Source organism: Neomonachus schauinslandi, chromosome 11, assembly GCF_002201575.2.
Source record: "Neomonachus schauinslandi chromosome 11, ASM220157v2, whole genome shotgun sequence".
NCBI classification, from domain to species: Eukaryota; Metazoa; Chordata; class Mammalia; order Carnivora; family Phocidae; genus Neomonachus; species Neomonachus schauinslandi.
This window is the reverse complement of record NC_058413.1, coordinates 40,411,680-40,430,444: the sequence shown is the minus strand read 5'-3', so window position 1 is coordinate 40,430,444 and position 18,765 is coordinate 40,411,680. Positions and strand designations below refer to the sequence as shown.

The window sequence follows — 18,765 nt, the reverse complement described above, 5'->3', positions numbered from 1 at the left end:
AAATGTCACCCATGATCTCACCACTTACAGATATACCTGAGTATCTTCTCCTTCCCTAGTTTTTTTCCCTTCTACTAAAAAATTATGATTTTGCTGTATTTAGAAATCTGTCTCATGCCTTTTTCACATTCTACTCACCTAGAAAATTTCCTACATCCTTAAGACTTCATCATTTGAAATAGGTGAATCCATGTGTCCCCCACTTTTTGGAAGTTCACGTTACGCCACTTCATTTTTAGGAAAGACCTACATTAGTGCCTGTTTTCACTAACTGAAAGAAATCTGAAGAGAGTTTTTGCTTTCACAAAAAACAAAAACAAAAACAAGTTGTAAAGCAAAAATCGCATCCAGCGTTTGTTTTGCAGGTAGCCCTCACTGAGGCAACGCGACCCAGAGCGGTGAGTGGCGCCACCAAGCTCCCTACCTGGGAACTACACAAGCATCTCAGCATCAGGCTGCCATAGCTTTGAACTGTGTATCTGGGAGCAACTGTGTTTTGTCTAGATTTATTTTGTGCATCTATTAACAAAACGTGTCCTAAGATACCAGAAAAGCCTAAGAGGTTATTTTGGGGGTCTGGGAATGCTCAAAATTTTTTCCATATGAATTACAGTCATCTCTGCCTTGCCTTACATCATTCTGTCTTACAAAAGGTTTCATAAGAATGCTCTACCTTCCAAGCCAAACTGTGGAAACAGCCAAGATGTCCATCGATGAATGGATAAAGAAAATGTGGTATATATATACAATGGAATATTATGCAGCCATCAAAAGGAATGAAATCTTGCCATTTGCAACTACATGGATGGAACTGGAGAGTGTTATGCTGAGCGAAATAAGTCAATCAGAGAAAGACATGTATCATATGACCTCACTGATATGAGGAATTCTTAATCTCAGGAAACAAACTGAGGGTTGCTGGAGTGGTGGGGGGTGGGAGGGATGGGGTGGCTGGGTGATAGACACTGGGGAGGGTATGTGCTATGGTGAGCACTGTGAATTGTGCAAGGCTGTTGAATCACATATCTGTACCTCTGAAACAAATAATACATTAAATGTTAAAAAAAAAAAAAAAGAAGAAAATAATAGGAAGGGAAAAATGAAGCGGGGAAATTTGGAGGGGGAGACGAACCATGAGAGATGATGGACTCTGAAAAACAAACTGAGGGTTCTAGAGGGGATGGGTTAGCCTGGTGATGGGTATTAAAGAGGGCACGTTCTGCATGGAGCACTGGGTGTTATATGCAAACAATGAATCATGGAACACTACATCAGAAACTAATGATGTAATGTATGGTGATTAACATAACATAATAATTAAAAAAAAAAGAATGCTCTACTTCCAGATAGCGGGTGAAACCAGTAAGAGTTTTATCCTATGGATGTAAATTTTTTTTGTCTATAACCATTTAAAAAATGTTCATTGGCCATCTGTGTACCAGGCTGCTTTAAGTGCTGGAGATACAGAGTGAACAAGAAGTCCTTACCCCATGGTGCTTACATTCTAGAAAAGACTTACATTCATGTAATGCTGGATATTTTAGGTGCATTATACATCTTTTAGGACAGACTCTTCCCGCAATTCAAATTATTTCCTTGGGTTAAGGTCCCAGAGGTAAAATTACTTACTCAAAGGGCATGGTCATTTTTTAAGGCTCCTAATACAGATGGTTAAAATGCTTTCACTGTCAGAGTCAATCTATCATCTCATTTTGCTAGTGTTAAAGTATTAGCCCCATCCCCAAAGTGAGCACAGGGCCACCCCAGAGATTAGTAGGTTTAATGAGCATAGTATAAAGGTTAAAAAAGAAAAAACTCTCTATACCTACAAAGTTTTTCTTACTCTGCCGGGGGGCCTGGCCAGAGCGTCCTGTGTTTAGGTGGCTGGGGTGAGCTGGCACTGAGTTTAGAGCAGCCTGACTAATAAGCCAAATGTGCGCAGTCAGAGCCATCAAACCAGGTTGCTCCTTGGCCCTGTGATTATGCACAACTCCTGCCACCCTTTTACCCCTCCCAAGCGCTCTAGCTTCCAAATTCCCAGCTCCAGGTTTGAAGCAAGCCCATGGAACCCCAGGACTCCGTCTGGCACAGGGGCCTGATCTTCACCAAAGCAGGGTTAAGGCACGGGCATCTAGACAAGGATGAGAAGCAGACCCCGGTAACACCTGGTCCAGAAATCCTTGCACCATGTTCAAGGGTTCGACTTTATTTACACCCAGCTTCCGTTTTTTCTCTTTCTTTCTTTCTTTCTTTCTTTTTTTAATACCCAGCTCCTTTTAGAGAGTCATTTCCATTCACCAGGGAATTCTGAAAACACAAACTCTAAGCCTGCCTCATTTCCACCTGTAGAAAAAAAAAAAAAATGCCCTGCTCATAATGGGAATAATAATGAAGCAACAACACCACTATCCACTGTTACCTCTCAAGGACTCTACAGTGTACAAAACCTTTCCTTATACCTCTTACTATTATGTAACACCGTCAACCCCCATTTTATGAATGAGGAAATGGCTCAGAGACGTTAAGTGACTTGCTCAAGATAATGTCATCAATAAGTGATAAGACTGGGACATAAGTCCTAGTCTTCTATTTGTAGATTCGATGCTCTTTTTGCATGATAACCTGCTGTCCCCGTTGCTTAGGAGTCTATGGGGCTCACAGGTTCCTGGCCACGACCAGAAATCCCTAAAGACAAAAGCATCAGAAAAACAGCACCATCAGCATCCACTGCTACTCCCTCTCTCTCTTCCTCTGCACCTCCCTCCTTCTATTGTGCCCAGAACCAAAGTTCTGAATGACAGCACCTGTGTGGCACTCAGTAGCCGCCAAACAACCGTTGGTCCTAATCCAAGGTCAGCTAGGAGGATCTCTGATATGTGCAAAGAGCGAAACTTCTATATGCCTGGAGCAGCATCCAGCAACCACTTCATATACGTTGTATGACCTTGACAGCAACTCCTGGGCTCACCACACCCAACTTATACCAACTTAAATAAGCCTAGAGTTTTGGGTAAATGAATCCTGAGCTGAAAGGTTCAGACACTAAGATGAAGTTTACATTCTAACATTAGAAGATACATAGATTTTTAAAGTGGACAAAAATATAGCTGTTCTTTGATCAGATCTAGAGGCAGCTCCCCAACCTTTCTTCCCTAATATAGATGCTGCCCTTTTTGCCAAAAAATAGTTATCAACCATAGTATCACCATTACCAATTCCTGAATTTCCATGAAGCTTTAAGTATGGTCATATTCATCACTGTACCTGATCCTCCCAAGTATCCTCTGAGATAAGCAGGGCTGATATTTTTATTCCCATGTTACACATAAGGAAACTGACAATCTGGGTTATATGATGTTACTGGAACACTAAATAAAGGGGGGGAAAAAGGACTCACACATTGAGAAAAGAGATAAACCAGAATAATACCTCCTGAATACTGAGGTCTTAAATATGATTATTTCTGATCAAGCTTGCCCAGCATGCAGAGTTTCTGGTTCAGCCCTTTTTGAGCAAAAGAAGTGTTAGGTACTTGGGTTATTTAATTCAGTCTTCCCAAATACCCAGTATGGCGGGCTGTGTTTCATCACACCAGACCACAGGTTAGGAAAGTGAGACCCAGGAAGGGTAGATGACTTGCCCACAATGACAGTTGACTTCTGCACTCCTGCATACCACCACCCTTCTGGTCTCCTTCTACTAACCCAAGCTCACCCTCACCAAACAAAGGCTACAGAGTAAATGCTGGAATCCCCACACCCATTTGGAGATTACAAAGTCCTCTGACTTTACCTGCTCTTCCCGACCTCAGCCCAAAAGCCCCCACCCTGCTCCATTTCCTGATTTTCTGAAATCCATGAAGAATCTCATGTCCTATCACCGTGTCTCAAGACACATTAAGCAGGCACAGACAAATCCCCTGAAATACCTGTTCTTAAACCTGAATTGCCACCTTGCTCCTTGGTAGTGGTGGAGATGGCCCGGCTGGGAGCCAGGTGGCCAGTTTCAAGGGAGCACAAAAATGCTCTTTCCTCCATACAAGGGCTTCTGTCTCTCTTCAGGCTACTGAGAAAGTAACTTGACAAATGAGGTAAAACATAAGCTAGGCTTTATTTTCAGATCCTGCTCTTCCTCCTAAGAACAGCCCCTCTAAGTTGAATGGCAGCCAATCTCACCTGGGAGAGGACTAGGGCACACAGAAGGTTACACGGAAGGATTATCCCCCTGAAAGCGGGCCATACATAACCATCCACATAAATAAACATGTCTTCACAAGCCCGGGGCCCGGAAGGACTTGGGTTAGGCCCTAAAGAAGTCCAACAGCAAACACGAGAGGTTTGACAAGAGGACACAGTGAGGACCAGGGAGCAGTGGAAACCAATTTGAGCTCAATATAAGGAGGAGCCCACCTACAACCATTGACAGGACTAGTCAAGATGTAAACAAGTCCTACAGTTTCTTGCAACATTTTTGCAAGATTAATTTTCCATTCCTACATTTGACCATAATGCGAGCAGTAAGACTCCGGTCGGTTAAACATAAAGGTTCCAACTACTTAGCATGGCAATTTCTTTTGGCATAGCAAGAAGTTCTGGAGTTATGTGAATGGTGCTCACGAGTGGAGGTCAGAGCACCCTGATAAATCTGGTTTTCGGACAGGGGTGGTATTGGTATGCTGAGTGTGGGACAAATCTGCACAGTCAGCATGAGCTCTTATCTGGCCGAGCTATAAAGAGAAGAAACAGCTTAAAATGTAAGAAAAGGATCCAGCCTGAAAGCCTAAGGAGGGACTCTGTCAAGGCTCTTCTCATTGGTATGCTCGGCAGTGTATGCCCCTCTGGCCCCTCGGGCTCCTCAGTGCAGCTCCCCGAATATGGCAAGAGTGTCACCTTGCAGGCCTGATGCCACGTCCAGCACTGCCTCCAGACTTGTTAAGGCACTTACTGTCTTTGTTCTAAATCCCAGTGTCTCAAGAAAACCAAGGACTGTGGGTAACCTAATAATGCTCCTACTTAGGTCCCCAAATTGGTAACTGAAATTCCAAGAACACAAGAAATTGCCTCCCTATCTTCTTCAGTTCCTACTTGGGCCACGGAGTAAAGAGGGGACAACCAAAGGTTGAAGGAGCATCTCTACAGTCCCTCAACATTTCCAAGTTCCTTTTATTTAACACTTTTATAAAATGGCTTGTTTAATACAAAGTGTCACCGTTGTTCACGTGGCATTTCCTAAAGGGACTGAGAATCTTACTGAAATGGTCTTTAGAGCTTGCACGATTTTGGAAATGTCAAGATTTTCAACAGCTCATTGCACATGGGCATTCCTCTGACAGGCCCTTCTTCAGAAATCATGGGAATCGGGCCTCGACGAGCCAACATAGGATCCCCATCCTCTCTCCAAGTGAAAGCCATCAACACTGCACCAACCAGCCTCTTTCAGTGTCTGCCCTGAAGACCTGGGTTCAAACCAGAGCAAGCCACCTCACCTCTCTGAGCCTCATTTCTTCATTTGCAAGCAGGGAATAGTAATACTATCCTTCCAAAGAGTTGTGAGGCTACATGAGGGACACACATGAAAGAAGCTTGCACAATGCCTCGCATACTGACGGCACGCAGCTGAACATGTCCCTTGACCACCACAGTGACTACTAGGAAACCACTTTAACAGAGCAAAAACAAAGTGAGCTTCCTCCCCGCCACTTCCACCAAACCCAATATTCCTTCTCCCAGCTTCCCTATTTCCATTAACAGCATCACTACCCAGCAACCTGGGAGTCGCTCTCCATTCTCTGCTCTACCTTAACCTCCACACACACTATGTTAGCAAGCCCTGGTACCTCTATCTCCAAGACATCTCTCCAGTCCTACAGCCAGCACCCAATCATCTCTAGCAACAGCCTAACTGCTCTTTCTGCTTCCACCCTGGCCTTTGTAGCACCCACTCTTCTCACTGGAAGCCTGATGGGTCTCTTCAAATGGAAGATGAAAATCATGTCACATTCCTCCTTTAAACCCTGCGACAGCTTCACAGCACAGAGTAAAATTCAAGCTCTTTACCTTGGCTTGACTCTAGGTGACTTGACCCCTGACCAGCTACATCACCTTGTACAACGGACGTCTTCTCCTTCCCCATCCCTCCCCAGCCACACTGGCCTCCTTTCTGCTCCTTGAACACCAAACTCTTCCCAACTTAATCATCTCTGTACTACCTAGTCTTTCCACCTGGAAGCTCTTTCCCTCATACTCGTATAACTGGCTCCTTATCATTCAGACCTTGGCACAACCATCTCAGAGCCCTTCCCAACCACCCACTGAAACAGGCTCCCAGTCACTTCATATCATGCCACCCTATTTTAACCATTACTGTCATTTCTCTTACTTACGTGTTCTGACTATTGTCAGTCTCCTAATATGTGTATTCCAGGAGAGCGTGGACCTTGTCTGTCTTTTCACTGCCCTTATCAGCTTATACCAGTGTCTGGCACTGTTATATTTGCTGAATGAATGAATGAGAAACGACTACCTCAAAGTGAGGCCATGCCTCCAAATAGGCTAGCTAACCCCTACAGAAGTCTGGGCAAAAGTAACAAAACAAGATTCTAAAGGGTCATAAGTCATCAGAGGGCAATGGCTTGTGCTCTTAGTGACAAAAGAAAGAAGGATGAGACAACAACATGCCAAGAACGCTTCATCCCTGGCTCTCTCCCAACTGTGTTAAATATAATTTGGAGAATTTAGCCCTCCCCTGAAACCCCCCCCCCCCCCCCCGTGCAAAGGAGGTTAATACACTCAACAGAGAGAATCAAAGAATGGAATGCAAACACCCGAGAGGAAATTACTGGGTGATTAAAAACACACAGGAGGATAATACAAACATCACCTGTATCTCCCTTTTGTGAACTGGGAGAGAATTTGGTACGAAACCTACAATTTGGTGACTGATTATATGCTCTCTCTTCTACTGCTCTCTACTTACTTCATGTGTGTTTGTCTCTCCCCCCCTCCCTCCAGTGAGAGTCTAAGTTCCTGGAGGGCTGGGAGCCGTCATTCACTTATTTCTCATGTATCTCCCGCAGCACAGAACAGTAATACCCATGGAGCAGGCACCTGAACTTCCTTCTCTCAATAGCCTAAGCACAAACACACATCACTTTCAGGGACAGGCTGTGCAGAACCCACCTCATTTTCTGATCACAGCAGCCCAACCTGTCAAGGCTCCCCCAGAGAGAGCGGGGGAGACAGGGGTCTGCAGGCCTGATAAAGGCTCCTACATGCAGGCTGAGACACTGGGCAGCCCTGAGGAGCATGGCACAGACTAAGGAACGGCCATCCCCACTCCCACGCTGTCCACACCTGGTTTTCACTCACACACCCAATTAAGCAGAAACACTGAAATCCAGCCAAACGCCAGACCTACCACCTGAAGGGACAGTCAGTCCCTGCTTTCCTGGGTTCTAAAGGGGCGCTAAAGGGGTAGAGCCTGGCACAGACAGAGCTGGGCATAAAGGAATCACAAAATTAACTGAGCAAACTCAAAGCTCACATATCTTGCAAAGAGAGCTGTCCTTTCCAAACTCTGGATTTAACAGACTCAAGTCTTCTAGCATGATTTGAAAAGCTCTATATTTCATTAGGTGCTGCAGATGTTTTGAGATCCACTCAGTGGCCAACTCATTTCATAAATTACCTCCTCTGACCCACTAACCCATGTGTAAGACCTGCCTTCTTCCTGCGCTCTCACACGGGGCTCTGGTACTTAGGATTCCTACGTGGTTGACAGGGAGTTCTAATTTTGACTTCACAGGACCTCAAGAACCATGAAAAGATTAAAGCCAAACTCCTGATAGAATGAGGAAATCAAACCCAGATAGCCTCCTGCTCCAATTTTTCTTTTTTTTTTTTTTAAAGAAAGTTGGCAGAGAAGCAATGTACTAGGAGCCAAGGTACCAGCCTTGTTACTACCAGTTCCACACCCCCAGCAAACACTCAGCCTTTCTGGGTCTTGGTTTCCTCATGTGTCCAATGCAAAGGCCACATGAAGCCTGCCAAGCATGAACCCCATGCTGCTGTTCAGAGTCATGATGACTGCAGTGCAAACCCCAGCTCGGCTGCACACTTGGCGGTGCACAACCTTGAATGAGTTACTGACCTTTCTGAGTGCTGGCTTCTTTATCTGCAAAAAGAGAAGACAATTCCAACCTTGCAAGATTGTTTTGAAGAGTACTGATAATGGGCCTGGCCTGCAGCACTTGTTTAGCGCCTGCTAGAGTTTTCTTTTGCTAGCTCTAAAACTCCACACTAATAGAGTTGTTTTGCCTTTTTCCGTGTTGCAAACGCCAGTATTATTAGCCTGCCATAGGACAGAGGCTAAAGAACACATTTTCTTCTTTTGAATTAAGGCACTCTACCCAGCCTCCTGTTTAAACTTCTATTTAAGGAACTTGCCTGCCAGGCCAAGTACTTTAAGATCAGTAGGCGCCTGCCTTCAGCCCCAATTTTGGCCCTTACTGGGTCAAGCTCCAACATTCAGAAAGAACAGCCCAAGAAAAACAGCCTCCCCACAAGCTGCGCTGAGTCAGGGATGCACACTCCACAGAAGTTTTAAAACTTCACATTTTCAACCTCAGAGAATACCCAGTTCTATGCTTCTGTTTAATGAGTCAGGTTCCACTGTAAAATGAGAAGGATGGACCAAGTGATACTGTAGGGATCTTCCAACTATGACATCCTGAGACACTGAGGTTCATCTCTGACTACTGCCCGAGCCACAGACTGAACTGGAACGACACTACACATAATTAAAACACAAAGGAACGAGGCAGAACACTCCTCCCCAATCTCACTTGCCAACAGAAAATCCTTTGTAATGACATCAGGGAGGTGTAGTTAATGATACTTTTGTCCTATTTATTCTTAATTAAATTGGACTGTTTGGTTTTTGGGTTTCTTTCTTTCTTTCTTTTTTTTTTAACTGCAGGCACTCCAAACCAAGCCATTGAAAACCCCCTTCAGTCATTACTTGACCTTCATGAATCAGAATACATCGCAGTGAAGGGAGTCCCTGTGAAACCCGTACGGGACTAACCTGCTCTCCCAATCTCGCTGGGAAAGGTGGCAGACACACTCACTCTCTCCTTGAACTCCATGTTCAGAAGGACTGTGTCTTCTTCCCCAGCCTCGGCCTTATGAAAACCCGGGTTCCGGTCAGACAGGGAAGGAGGGCCCTGCTGCCTGGAAGAGGTGAGGCAGAGGCTCACAGCCCGCCTACTCTCAATTTCGGTTCTCTAGCAGCTGCTTCCGAAGGTGTTACAAATCCAGCAGCCACTTGCTCCTACTCATTCATTCTCCCTCTTCCCCAAACCCCACGCAAAATCTGGCAACAACACAGGAACACAGCTCCAGCTCTGAGTCACTCCCCGCTGCGGCCAAGCGGAGCACTGGCTGGGGGTAAACAGTGTGGTAGACGCTTCACGTCTCCTGACTCTGCTGTTCTTCTTGGAGACTGTGGGGTTGGCTGCCCCTCTGGAAGCAGGACATAGGAAACACCTCCGTTTATGGGCTCTGGAGTCTGAGTGAATTGCTCCTTCAGTTTTGCTGTGCTACCTCTGTGGCTGAAATCAGCCCTAAAACAGAGCCTTGGGTGGGAAGGTGATGACTCTGTCCCACCGGCAGGGCAGGGAAGGGCCTGCGCAGTCCCAAGCCCCCATCCCCACTCCCCTGGGGAACCGGCCATGAGTCTTTCAACACTGCTTGGGATGGCCCAGGTCCTCTTAGCATAGGTTGAACCATATGGCTCTCCCTGTCAGAACAGGCCTGGAGAGAAGAAGGGAGAGGAGTCAGACAGGGAAACTAGGGCATCAAAGTGCCTTTACTACCACAGCCTCAGATCAGTACTGTGGCTCTTCACTGCAGTCCAAGTAGGTCTGCAAGTCATGATGCAGGGCACCACCTGAAATATAAGCTCCGTGGGACAAGGACTTCTGTTTTCACAGCTATGTTCCAATGCGTACATAGTGCCGGGTCCACAGCAGGTGCTGTTTTGTTTAATGGAAAAAAAAAAAACCATATAGGGGATTTTCTTCTGAGCCTATTTGGGAGGACAGTTTTACTAAAACCTGTATTCATTGCCACCATTTTTTCCCTTTTAGAAATCTCCTTATCCGGGCGCTTGGGTGGCTCAGTCAGTTAAGTGTCTGCCTTCAGCTTGGGTCATGATCCCAGGGTCCTGGGATGGAGCCCCACATCTGTTGGGCTCCCTGCTCAGCGGGGAGCCTGCTTCTCCCTCTCCTCATGGCTGTGCTCTCTCCTGTCTCTCTCAAGTAAATAAATTAAAAAAAAAAAAAAAAGAAATCTCCTTATCCTTCATAACTCCTACTACTGCCTACAGTGAGTGTTCTGTGAATCCTGAAATACAGAGATGGTTTACTTGAAACCGATGAAGTTCAAACATTAGCACCCCTCACTTCCAAAAGTCCCTTCTAAGGCCCTGGAAAGGGCTCTAGTGCTGTGTTTACATGCCTTCTGCAATTTTATATGATTTTAAAGAAGACCTCCTAAATTGTATGAACAACAAGGCCCACAAACTATAGATGTGCCACAGTGGAATGAAATAATAAATGACTCACGAGCCATCTTGATACATCATCCTAACAAGGGCATTTGGCTTGACAAAACTTGTTTTAACTACACAGGAGATATGCCCTAGCCTAGAGACACATCCTAATCGATCACAAGTCAATTGCTGTAAAGACTGGAGTAGGTTAAAGAACACAGACTCCACTCACCCAACATTTATTTAGCCCTACTACGTACTTAGCACTCTGAGCACTTTGAGGCAAAGCAATGATTGTAACATATTATCCCCACTGAATAGGAGCTTACAGTCCAACAGCATAAACTGATATGGTCATAAATAGATACAGATAAGTATATATTTCATATATTAAACATAAATAATATAAATATTTAACTACAGGCCAGACTGGGTACCATAATATAAAAGTAAAGGAAGGCACATCTATTTCTTAGGTATCAATCTGCCAGGTACAACCCTAGAAGGTAAATCATATTATCCCCATTTGCACAGAGGGTACTGAAGCCCAAAGGGGTCAAGTGCCATCCCATGACCACATAGCCAGTAAGTAACAAGGTCAGAATTCAAGCCCTGAACTACCTGACTCCAAAGTATGGGCCTGTTCTTAGCGGCCACACTTTAGTCAATGGCCAGTCGCTCTACAGAACCTCCAAAATGTCTGGAGAGACATGCTGGCTTCAGATGACCAGGAACCACATCAGGCAGCGGCAGAGGTGGGCAAGCTTCCAAAGCCCACACTCTTGGGAGTGGAGGAACAGGAAGTACCATGAGCTTATTCATCAGGTATATAGATATAAACCCCATTTGCCAGGCAACACCCTAGCAGGGATCAGTGGCAGCTACCTGGGAGCCAGAAGAGGCCACATGAGAGGCTCCTACCCTAGGGCCCTGCCTACAAACTCCCTCATCCTTGTTGCCAGACGGATCATGCTAGAGCACAGCAAACATTCCATTACCTCCTGCAATACAACAGCCTCCTTCACTGCTAAAGCCTCCTTCTCATCACTTCCCCCTACCCACAGCTCCTGCCAAATGCAATTGTTCCCCAGTCCCCAAGACACCTGCTTTCCTAACCCCGGGCTTTGGCTGCGGCCGTCCTCTTCCCTAATGGATTCTGCCCAACCACCAAGGTCCCTTCTCTTTCCAACAGTGCTTCCTGATCACTCCAGGCCACGCTGCTTCCATCCTTCCTCAACACTGTCATCACTGAAGGCTCACACTCTTTATGTAGCAATTATACATCCCAACGACTCTTTTCACTTTACCTTCCAAAAATTACTCTGTTACAGAGGGGGGAAAAAGCAGAAGTTCCCTTTCTTGCCTCCAATTCAGTGTCAATCTCAGAAGCAACACCTTTACCAGTTTCTTAAGTATCCTTTATTTTTTGCTTTTATGAAACTTTTATGCATTTTTTAAATTTTACATACACATCTTTTTAGAAAAAAGTTACATAAACAATAAAATTGTACGTATTATTCTGTAACGTGCCTTTTACTTCATGTATCTTGGATTCCCCCACATCCATATGCAAGGATGAACATAACCAATCTCTCCACATCACAGCTTCCTTAGGACCCCTACACCAGATCAGACCAGACCAACCTATAGACAGAGATGACCTCAGAGGCCATCCGATATGTCAAACTGCCCCAAACACTTATCAGAGCTTTGAAATTGATGACATGCAAACCAATTTGTCCCCAAAATGAGTTTTATTTGAGCCACACAGATTTTCTTCTACTGAATCAAAGTTTAAAAACAGGAACATTTCATATAAAAATCTAGCTTGCTTTGGAAAAACCAAAACTGGGGCAATGCTGGGACCCATGAGAGACAGAATGGCCTGTCTAGTTCACTGCAGTCCCCACCACTCCCTACTGATTCCTAATGCTGAGGGTGTACACCTAGTGCTATTTATCATCACACCTGTATTTCTAATTTTCCTACAGGAGAGCAATTCCTTTATACCTATATCTGAACCAGAATAAGGAAAACCAAAGATAAACAGAGTAGGCCAAGTACTCCAAAAACAAATTAGAGAGCATAAACACAGTCTGCTTTTTTGTTATCCACTATGCCTCTACAGACATTGAGTTTGCAACCCCTATTTTGTACCACCACCACTGATTCTAGAGAAGATCTTACTTTTAGAAAGGAGTCCTGTTTTAAAGAATGAAAATTTCCTGTATTAGAGTAAGAACTAAAAGAAGATGGCAAAAACAGGGGCACCTGGGTGGCTCAGTCAGCTGAGTGCTGCCTTCGGCTCAGGTCATGATCTCAGGGTCCTGGGATTAAGCCCTGTGTCAGGCTCACTGCTCAGTGGCGAGTCTGCTTCTCCCTCTCCCTCTGTGATCTCTCTCGCTTTCACTCTCTCTCAAATAAATAAATAAAAATCTTTTTAAAAAAAGAAGATGGCAAAAATAGGCCACAAAATGTCCCTCTCACAAAAAAATTCTTAGAAGACTCTTCCTAATAATAATGGCAAATGAACTCATCCTTAGCCTTCCCTGAAGGGACTCCTGAAAAGGTAAGACCCCAGACAGTCAGCAGACTGTTTCTTCCACAAAATGAAAAACCCAGAGAGGCACTGCCAACAAAGATCCCTAAAGAATCCAAAGGAAGGGAGGTACCAGTGGCTGCAGCCCATTAGGGACGGGGCTCCTGCAACAGAAAAGCATCTGACCAAGTGCTGCTTGGGACAAGATCACAGACCTCCCCCAACCCGAAAAAATGCACATTTTGCTGTGGTGTTCAGAGCACAAGCCCTGGAGCCCAGTCCTCAGCAGCCACCCACATCATACATATGGAAACTGCTCCAGAAGGCAATTCTAAAACAGGGCCACCATCTTTTAAAAATAATATTCAGGGGGGTTGCCCGGCTGGCTCAGTCAGTAGAACATGCAACTCTTAATCTCAGGGTTGTGAGTTCAAGCCCCATGGTGGGCGTGGAGCCTTTAATAATAACATCAATAAGAATTTTCAGGAGGAATCTTAAAGGCCCACACTTACTAGATGATCATACTGGAATGATATTGCATTACTTGTTCCCAATAATGGTATGTGACATAAGTATATTCATTCATTCACATAACAAATATTTGAGAGCCAAAGAGATGCCAGTCCTGTAGTATCTTATACTATGTGAGTAACCAAGAAGAGGGTGGGAACGTGTTACAAACAGCTTAGTCTCTACATCCTGTCAAAGGTGAACAAAAGGGTAGAATTTTTCAGATTTTCAGATTCATGCATCATAATCTGTCTTCTTAGTCAAGAGTTGTACATTTTCAGTTCATTAAGCCAACTTGAAACCTTTTGTCACAAAGGGTAACCCCTGTTTTCCAGAAATCACAGTAATGAGTTTTAGAGCTGAAAACGACACAGAGCTTGCCTCATCCAATCTCTGTTTTACAAATGAGGAAACTGAGAAGGTTAGCCAATTGCTCAAGGTCATCGTGATTACTTACTGTAAATTAACACTAACTTCCTGGAAACAAGAATTATGAGAAAAACATCATACATTGTTTTAAAATTAATTTTCCGCCTTAAACAAAATCCATCTTCCAGTACCTAATATCCACTAACAAACATGAAAAATATATTTTAGAGCTGGGAATCTTTGTATCTAGTCAAAAGACCTTGCACAGAAATCCAGAGCCATTGGTCTGGATTCAAGTGGTATATAAAGCATGCACAGGGGAGAAGGCCATATGCAGACAGAGGCAAAGACTGAAGTGAAGCATCTACAGGCCAGGGAATGTCAGGCATTGTCAGCAGCCGCCAGAAGCGAAGGGAGAAGCATGGAACAGGTTCTCCCTTAGAGCCTTCAGAAGGAGCAAGTAACTGCTGATGCTTTGATTCTGGGCTTCTGGCCTCCAGAACTATAAAGGATAAGCTTCTGATGTTTAAGCTACTAAGTCTGTATAACTTCTTATGGCAGCCCTAGGAAAGAATACAGAATCTGTATGAGTTTAATGGCTTTGATCTACTCCAAACCCAACTAGTCAACAGTATGGAAAAGCTTTCACAAAGCTACGAGGACCTTGGTGGGGACTAACGTAATAATCCAAAATAAGGGAGGTAAAAAATGTTCTATCTTGAGCTGATCAGACCCCACCCAAATATTGTGTTCTCTTCTGGTAACCATACCTACAGGCCAGAGTGAAAAGCTAGAGGAGAGACAAGCCAGCACTGTGAAGGGCACCAATGGGTCAAAGCCACATCACTGAAGGATCAGGAGTTTTATGGTCTGGGAAGATTCAGGGCACAGGACCGCTATCATCATCTCTGTAGGGCTATCCTATGGAAGAGTAATTCGATTTGTTCCCTGAGGGCCAACACGGTAGAACTAGGATCAGTAGGTGGAGTCACTGGGAAGCATATTTTTCAAGGAATTATGTGTCTACCAATGTCAAAGCCAGAGTGGCTTCTGAACATCAGACTGGCTGGCTGCCTCCCGTTGGTGGAAGTTTTCAAGCCTAGGCCAAAAACCATTTGGCAGGATGTTGCTAAAGAAAGAACACGAACCCCAGGTCTGTAATCGGCCAAGATGGCCTTATGCTAACCTTTCCAACTCTATGAATCTATTAACCCATGAAACATACCATTTAGCAATTATGTGAAATCTGAAGTATATGGGGAGGATGAAGAGATCCTGAGCATTAGGAGATATTTTGGTGGGAAAACAAAAAAACAAGGCTCTGTACACAGGTATGGCTGAGAACCTATGCCTACTCCCTACACCTTGCAGGAGCAGGTGGTCATAGCCCAGTAGTGGAAGCTGGGTTAGGTTCCTCACGCCCCTTCTCACAGGAAGCTTATACTTTTTTCTTTTAGATACACAGCTTTAAGAGTCCAATGTGGTCAGTATCCATTAACAAGCCACTGAGACTATATTAAAAGTAAGAGTCACTGTTTTCTGCATAACTATCATTGTAACTCTTAAGATGCCTGCATATATTACCTCTATCAGTCACTTCAACACTGAACGGTATTATCATCTCAGAGAACTGAGGTTAAGAGTGGTTAAGTCATTTGTCTAAGGTTGTACATTTCAGAAGGATTTAGGATTCCCACTGGAATCCAAGGCAAGAAGCCAAACTCTTTTTCTGCATCATGATATCTTTTTTTTTTTTTTAAGATTTTTTATTTATTTATTTGACAGAGAGAGAGATAGCAAGAGCAGGAACACAGCAGGGGGAATGGGAGAGGGAGAAGCAGGCTTCTTGCCAAGCACGGAGCCCGATGTGGGACTCGATCCCAGGACCCTGGGATCATGACCTGAGCCGAAGGCAGACACTTAACGACTGAGCCACCCAGGCGTCCCATGATATCTCTTTTGCACCCTACTTTGGGCATTTAAGTTGCTCGAGGTAAATAACAATACCAGCCAATTGGGAAGCAAACAGATGGCTTTTCTGTCTGGTCCACAGTCCCCTCATCTGTAAAACGGGAAAAGGCTGGAGATGATTAACACCGAGCCCTCGGTACTGGTCTACTAAATTCCATTTCTCCTTGTCACCTCCACACTGGTAGGGCTAAGCAAGTGGTGACAGGGGAAGTGGTAATTCTCTGGTACTCAACACAAGGGGGACACAGCTAGCAACTTCTCCCGTGCTACCTTGAGGTCAGAGCAGTAATGGAAGAAGGAAACCAAGAACAGGCCCGAAGTCGGCCGTATGAGCTCACTCACAGGTGTGCAGCATAGAATGACCTGAATAAATCTTGACATGTAGCACTTTACTCCATAAACCGGGGGAGGGAGGGTGTGCTGTAAAGGATCAGCACACAGATCTGAAGGCTAGCTGTGCCCAGAGCCCAGAGGATGTCCATGAGGAATTAAAGCACAGGGTCCTTGTTTAGAAAAGATAAAGCTGTCAGTGGGTTGTGAGAGGTAAAGCAGTCCAGCAGCATTCCAGTGGGAGGAGCCTCTTGTAGCTGTCCCAGTGAGGGCACCCTTCCAGCCTCCAGGGCTGCTTTCTCACGTGCCAGCTGGCTCAGGACCTCCTCAGGCCGCCTATTTCCCACCTGCCTCTTTAAGAGTCTGCTCTCAGTGTCAGAGCAAAAGGACTCCAGAGGCCCAATCCCACAGCATCCCTCCATGACCCGGAGAAAAGGGACCACTCCACATTCAGTGCAGGGGGCAGGGGGAGGGAAAAGGACTCCAGCCATCCGGTCCAGGACGGGTTCTCTCTGCCTATCTCACTTCTAGAAAAGGGCAAAGGAAACCCCCCACCCAAACCAGTTTCCTTCTGAATTTCCTAGTGATGCCCATTCAGGAAGGGAACCTCAGGTCAAGAAACACAGCAGGAAGAAGGCGCCTGACCCACAGGACCTAGAGTACCCAGACTTCCCAGTGAGCAAACCCAGAGAGAATATCCTGACAGACTTTTCTGGCTTTATTCTAGTATTTCTTTTTGATTTTTTTAGGGCAGGGGGCAAAGCAGGATTGAGAAAGGACACAGCAGGGCAGACAATAGGAGAGTGTGGGTTTAGAGCCAGAACTGGGTTCCAGTTGCAACCCCACAATGCCAGTGTGGGCTTTGTGGAAGACTTTCTAAATGGTGCCTACCACCAAGGAGACAAACAATAAGGGTAGCTGGTCTTATCAAGGTCTCTCTTCCTAAAGAAAACCTACTAGCTCTCCACATCCCTAAACAGTGGGCCTGCTACAATGGAGTGCCAGATTTCTGCAGAGAGCCAAAAATGTGTGCAGGAAGGAGGAGTAGTGGATAAAGAACCACATACGAGAGATATCACAAACTGGAACTTCCGGGAGCATATCATATCATATTCTAGGCACTCTACAGACATTATATCATTCTTGAGTATAATCCTAGGAGGTGGGTACTATTATCTCCATTTTACAGATTAGGATACTTAAGGGGTTTATGCAAGATTACACAACTAAGTAGGGACAGAGCCAGAATTCAAACCTAGGTCTTTAACTCCAGAGCTGGAGTCAAAGGTTAGACCATTTCCCATGAAGACAAACATAGCAAAATCAGCTCTTACTTTTCCATGGCAAGGAAAAAAAACTGCTATTGGATAAGCGCTTAGTAGAAGAAGCCATTCTTACTTCTCCACACTCTGAAAGTAAACCACCAGCCTTCCACGTCCCTGTCTGGAAGTCCCAACACTCTAGCTGAAAATACGAAAACTGATGGAAAGCCTGAAGGTCGGAGCCCAGAACTTGCTGGTGATCTTTAACCCAAAATGACTCCCACCTTTGAAGAGGGTGACATGAATGACATGGGAGTGAAAACCCCACCATCCACCACTCTCGAGCACCCCCGACTTTGGCCACAGCTGCACTTTGTCGCTGACTCTGAATCACACATTTATAATGTGCTCTTCCAGGTCCAGACTCAATTCCCCAACGTCAAACTCTGTCAGCAGGGAGGGATGCAGATGGCAGAGAGAATACTCAGTGAATCACTTTCTCTGCTAGTGATGGTATCTGATGCATGTTAAACGCCTCTCTGCAATTCCTCAAGTGTCTATTAATCAGTGAACCAAGAACACAGAGGGCGCCAAGGAAAAATCCACCATTGCAGGGAAAAAAGCAAATCTTGAGAAGTCTCCTTACTCATGAACAAAGACTTTTAAATCCAAGGTGAGGCAGTGATAAGAACACCCTGGTCATTGAGACATTGGGCCAATTGGCTACAAAGTAAGAACCCTCAACTGAAGGAGCAAAATCCATTTCTCCTCAGCCTCATCTAGACACTGACTGGGCCAAACCTGATTAAAAGAGAAACTAGGAAAAGTCATTGGCTCTCCTGAGCTTCAGTCTCCTCTTCCCTATGGGTCCCAGAAAACTATCACTCCTCCCCATCTCACAAGATCAAACAAGATACATGATGGTTCCCAAGGTTCTGCCATCCACCTCCCCCTTCTCATGCTATCCTCCCTGGGAAAGCTCATTCACTGCCATGGGTAGGACTCCCAGAAGTTGTATCTCCAGTGCTGTCCACTCTCTTGAGCCCTGGATCCCTGGATCCAGCTGCTTAGAGGACACTTCTCCCAAGATGTCCCCTGGAGGGCGCCTGGGTGGCTCAGTTGGTTAAGCGACTGCCTTCGGCTCAGGTCATGATCCTGGAGTCCCTGGATCGAGTCCCGCATCAGGCTCCCTGCTCGGCAGGGAGCCTGCTTCTCCCTCTGACCCGCCCCCCT

At 45.3% G+C, this 18,765-nt stretch overlaps 1 protein-coding gene across 4 annotated transcripts in view; it reads right to left on the bottom strand.

Moving 5' to 3' along the window:
• The window catches only part of PLEKHA7 (pleckstrin homology domain containing A7), a 212,474-nt gene that overhangs the window by 89,868 nt on the left and 103,841 nt on the right, over positions 1 to 18,765 (bottom strand). The window contains exon 1 of one of the 4 annotated variants that reach the window (XM_044919154.1): positions 9,128 to 9,161. The exons of 2 other annotated variants lie outside the window; for them this stretch is intronic. The gene's annotated coding sequence lies outside the window, so the exon portion shown is untranslated. Of the gene's footprint in view, positions 1 to 6,056; positions 6,181 to 9,127; positions 9,162 to 18,765 lie in introns of those variants that run through there. One more of the 4 variants, XM_044919153.1, reaches the window with a different exon arrangement.